Source organism: Ciconia boyciana, chromosome 4 (assembly GCF_034638445.1).
Source record: "Ciconia boyciana chromosome 4, ASM3463844v1, whole genome shotgun sequence".
NCBI classification, from domain to species: Eukaryota; Metazoa; Chordata; class Aves; order Ciconiiformes; family Ciconiidae; genus Ciconia; species Ciconia boyciana.
In genome coordinates, this window is record NC_132937.1 from 38,446,887 (window position 1) to 38,452,368 (window position 5,482).

The following is a 5,482-nucleotide window of genomic DNA, read 5'->3' on the forward strand; positions in this document are numbered from 1 at the left end:
CTGGCATTTCCAACTTCTGAATACTAGATTTCAGAAACAGTGTAATATTTTGCACAGGAATTGCAGGGGAGGCTTTTCTTGAGGGGAGAGAAGGTGATATGTATGTAGCTTCCTAGGTTTATACTAAGAAAAACAGTATGCATTATATCTGCCACTCTAAACCTTCAGTGATGGTTGGGAAGAGCCGATAATTGTCGGCCCACACAGCAGACTAGGCACTGAAGCATACAGTTACCATTTAGAGATATTACTGACAAGCCCAGGAACTTGGTAGCCTGCTGGCATGGGTGGATCACTGGGGCCAAGCACTGTCTCTCAAGGAGTGAGAGTGAGTACTGAAGAGTGAACCCTCCCATTATCTTTGTCCCTATCATAACCTGGGAGCATCAGGCTTTTCTTTCATTGCTCCCAGTTTGGAAAAGTAGAAATATTCAAACTATTTGTTGCATCTTGGTCTCCTATAAATAGAACCAGGTACAAAACAGAGTGAGGAAGATTAAACCAGCACATTTCCTGCCTAGTGCAATTCCCAGAGGTGCCGTGAGTCAGGAGATCCATGCAGAGTGATATTAACACCAGAAAAAAACACTTTGTGAGACCCCCACCAAGTCACTGGGAGAGGGAAGGAAGAAGCACAAGTCTGTCAGGAAGAAATTGAAGTTACAATATCAAAGGAGAAGACAAAAAAAACCCAGCCTACACTTTACCTTTTTTGGGCGCCCCACAAGTTCAATGGTAGTGATGGATCTGTGTGGGGCTGGACTCTTGCCCCGATCTTCCCTCTCACCCTCTCTGGCAGTCTCAGATGTTCTTAGTGAAGCAGCAGCTGTCACTCTGGCAGCAGCAGTGTGAGCCCAGCTGAGTTCATACGTGCAGCTATTTTAGCACATTGCCTTTTTCTTTCTTCTCAGAAAAAATTCTGGCAATTTAATACTTTGGATAGCTCAGCGAGACCTGGATAGGATTTGACTGGGTAGAGAAAAAAAGCTCTAAACAAAACAGTTCTTTCAGTCCTGGTATTCTTTTTCTCGAACAACTGTTGTGAACAAGGGCACAAGAGATTTAAGAGGAAGAGTTTTCTTTCTGGTGAGAAATATTAAGCAATCAAGTTTTAAGCAGAGCAGGTCACATTTTTGATTGCAAAATGCCAACTGAAATTGTCTTAAGAACATGAAATATTTTTTTAAGAACTGTCAGTGTCATCTCTAGACCACAGTCAAATTGTATAAGCCTGTGACAGGGAAAACCTGCTAGCTCTTGCTTTCACCCTCTCTTCTCTGTTGCTCTCCTTAGCAAGCAATAGCCTGGAAGCTGAGTCATGGTTTAAGTCACATTTCTGCCCAATTCATCCTCCTCTAAAGTCACAGTCTATCCACTGTCTAGATACAGATCATCCACAGCCTTTTTTAGTCAGAAGTTTTCCACTCTATACAAAATATGAAAAGTTTGGAGGGGACACTTGAACATCTTGTGTCCTCTTACCCTTATTCCAAAGAGAGGCCATATCTTTCTGTCTTCATAAATAAGTTCTAATAAATTCGTAAATATCATCACCTTGAATACTGTGTGCAGTTCTGGGCCCCACAATTTAAGAAGGATGTGAAGGTCCTGGAATGCGTCCAGAGGAGGGCAACAAAGGTGGTGACAGGGCTGGAAGGCATGTCCTGTGAGGAGCAGCTGAGGACTCTGGGCTTGTCTAGTCTGGAGAAAAGGAGGCTGAGGGGTGACCTCCTTGCTCTCTGCAGCTTCCTGAGGAGGGGAGGTGGAGAGGGAGGTGCTGAGCTCTTCTCCCTGGGATCCAGTAACAGGACGCGTGGGAATGGTTCAAAGCTGCGCCAGGGGAGGTTCAGACTGGACCTTAGGAACCATTTCTTTACTGAGAGGGTGGTCAAACCCTGGAACAGGCTTCCTAGAGAGGTGGTCGATGCCCCAAGCCTGTCAGTGTTTAAGAGGCATTTGGGCAATGCCCTTAATACCATGCTTTAGCTTTTGGTCAGCCCTGAAGTGGTCAGGCAGTTGGACTGGATGATCACTGTAGGTCCCTTCCAACTGAAATAGTCTAGTCTATTCTATACTAGAGAAGGTAAGGGCTTTGAAATTGCGTTGCACTGAAACATCACTAGCAATAGACAACCACGTGATAAGAATGGCCACACATGTCAAACCTAAGGTTCATAGAGTCTGGGATCCTCTCTCACACTGGCAAGCAGACAATGCCAATGAAAATGTGACTGTGTAAAAAACTCCTCTCCAGAATGCACTTGCAAACTTCAGCAAGCTGTGGATCAGCAATGCCCTGAGCCAAAGTTGGCATCATGGCTTATAATAACCCCCAATTAATTACTTTATTTCATTAATTTATCCAGCCACATTTTGAACCTGCATAAGCCTTCAGCATTTATAGGAACTTGCTAGAAAGAAGTCCACAGCTTAACTATATAGCCTATAAAACCCACATCCTTTAGTTCCAAAATGTGATACTTCCCCCTAAGTTCATTTGATGATTCCAAGTTTTTATATTTGAAAATGCAACAAATAATTGTTCCCTATTCTTCTCTCTCTCTCATTATATCGTAGACATCAATTTTACCCCTCCATCATCTGTTCTCCAGGCTGAAGATTGCTCATTTGTTTATTCATTTCTCATGTGGTAGCCCCTCCAATATTCTCTATATGGCTACACCACCAACTTCTACACTGGCATAACAATATTGTTTTGATAGTAAATTGCTATATATCCTATACTGACAGCAAGTGTCCTACCTGTCAAACAACTGTCACCTGTCAGACTTGGACTCACTCTGTGCAGAACTGAAAGAGGTTCCTAGCTTTGTCCATTCTCATTCTCTTTCCCCTTATCTCAGAGGGGGACAGCTTCCACCTTCTCCTATAGTAATGAAATAACAGAAAAGCCTCTTACTGCGCTGTGTGTCTGAGAATTTTCGAGGTATACTAGAAGACCAGAAATATGAATTGTGGACACAAGGACTTCGCTTTCCAGCTGAAGGTCACTTTCAGTAATTCCATTTAGATCCCCTTTTAAGTTTGGATTAAGTCTTTTAAAAGCTACATCATTATTGTTAATATTGTTGCTGAATCTGATCTTTTAGTAGTTATTAATTTTCAGTACTTTTATTATTTTTTCCTGTTAGCAGAAGTTGCTTTGGCAGGCAAGGTGGCAGGCTTAATAGTTGTCTTCCTTGTGCTATCAGTTTTTCAACCGTCCATGTGAGCAGCTTTGTTTTTAAAGGTTATTAAATCCATCAAAGGTTATTAAGTTCCTGGATCCAGTGTTGTTCATTTTTAGAGACAGTACACTTGCTAAACTCCTGGAGAAGTGTTATATTCTCTGAGATTTACTTAACGTCATTGTTGGAACTGAAATCCATTCATCTCATTTGAGAGACAGAATAATGACTAGTTTTGTTTTATTGTCACATACAGTGAGACCTTGACCTTTCCATTTGAGCACAGGTTGAGTGGGATAAATTATTCTTCAGGGCATCTGTGTAATCAGGCCCTAAATGAAATCTGAAGCTTTAGTAGTAAGGAAGACCATTGTCTAAGTCTGGTGCTAAACCTTCAACACCATTTCACATCCAAATGCACGGTAAGCTATTTGGCAGCAGGCACCAAAAGAGCAGACACCAGTTTGCCCTTTATAGGGTGGGATGAGTGAAAGAATTAGTAGTTCAGACTCTGTTATTGGAAGTTAAAGAGTAAACAAGTTGAGACACATGATGAAAACCCTTTCAATTTCATGTAATTAACGCAAGGCATTCAACTCAATCTAAGACCATAAATTCACACACATTCATTAAAAAAAGCTAAGCTGTTTTTTAAGAATCAACTGCCACTTAAAATAATTCTTTGGTCTTTAAGACCATATATCCGGCTGACCTGTTTAAGATGGCATCTCTCCATTGCAAGTTCTCTCTTCTAGGTAAATATATGTAAATAGTTTTTCTTCCTCAAAAAATTTATGACGTTTGGAATTGTTACTATTTCCTTATGCACATCTTTTAGCTTCATGTGATAAAAGTGCTTGAGACAAATTCCTGTGAAACTGAGGACTCCACACCAGAGCACGTGGATGTGCTCAAAGGAGGCTGTGACCCCTTGGACAGCCCGCGCTGGAGCGGGCTTCTGGCAGGGCCTGTGACCCTGTGGAGAGAGGATTCCATGCTGGAGCAGGTTTGCTGGCAGGACTTGTGACCCCATGGCGGACCCACGCTGGAACAGTCTGTTCCTGAAGGACTGCACCCCATGGCAAGGACCCATGCTGGAGCAGTTTGTGAAGAACTGTGAAGAAGTTCATGGAGAACTGTCTCCCATGGGAGGGACCCCACACTGGAACAGGGGAAGAGTGTGAGGAGAAAGGAGCGGCAGAGACAATGTGTGATGAACTGACCACAACCCCCATTCCCCATCCCCTTGTGCCACTGCAGGGGAGGAAGTAGAGAATTCAGGAGTGAAGTTGAGCCCAGGAAGAAGGGAGGGGTGGGGGAAGGTGTTTTAAGATTTGGTTTTATTTCTCATTACCCTACTCTGATTTGATTGGTAATAAATTAAATTAATTTCCCCAAGTCAAGTCTGTTTTGCCCATGACAGTAATTGGTGAGTGATCTTTCCCTGTCCTTACCTCGACTGATGAGCCTTTCGCTATATTTTCTCTTCCCTGTCCAGTTGAGGAGGGGAGTGATAGTGCAGCTGGGTGGGCACCTGGAGTCTAGCCAAGGTCAACCCACCACACTGGAGAACTATATAAAGCAACAGAGAGTAACATATCATGAAGATTATGCACATAAGCTGAGCAGCAGCCATATGTTCTTGTTACCAAAAGACTGGTTCCTTATCTTTCCTCCTAACAGAGGAAACATTGTGCTACATACACACAGACACAGAAAGGATATAGGATACTGTGATTTCTACAGTGTTAATATGAGGAGAAATGTTCATACTATTCTATGAATGTTAATTATATTATACTACCAAAGCATCCATTTCAGTAATCACTGAAATGCTCAACCATCTTTCTGTGGCCTGTTTTGTATAGTAGCAAGAGAAAACAGAAGAATATTACTATAGTCTCCTTAAAAATAAATGGATGCAGCAGGCAGAATGCCACTCAGCTACCCTTAGGCAATGCCTCAAGCACTTCAGCTACAATACCCTCAAGCACTTGAGCTACAGTACCCACCGTATCTGTGGGACTAGATAAAAAGAGTCCTTACTAACCTGACCATTCAAACCAAATATTTAAATTAAATGCAGAATTTATAATACTTTTTAATCCACTATCTGCCACAATGAAAGCTACTGAAATTTGGAACACATGTTCAAAAGCCTAGACAATATATCCTTCCTGTCTTCAGGCATTCATATTTTTTGTTCTAAAAAATCAAACTGTTTCAAATCACTCCTGAGAAATGCCTTAGAGTTCTGTCATCTGCTAATTATTTCTTCAGTTTTCTTTCCATTA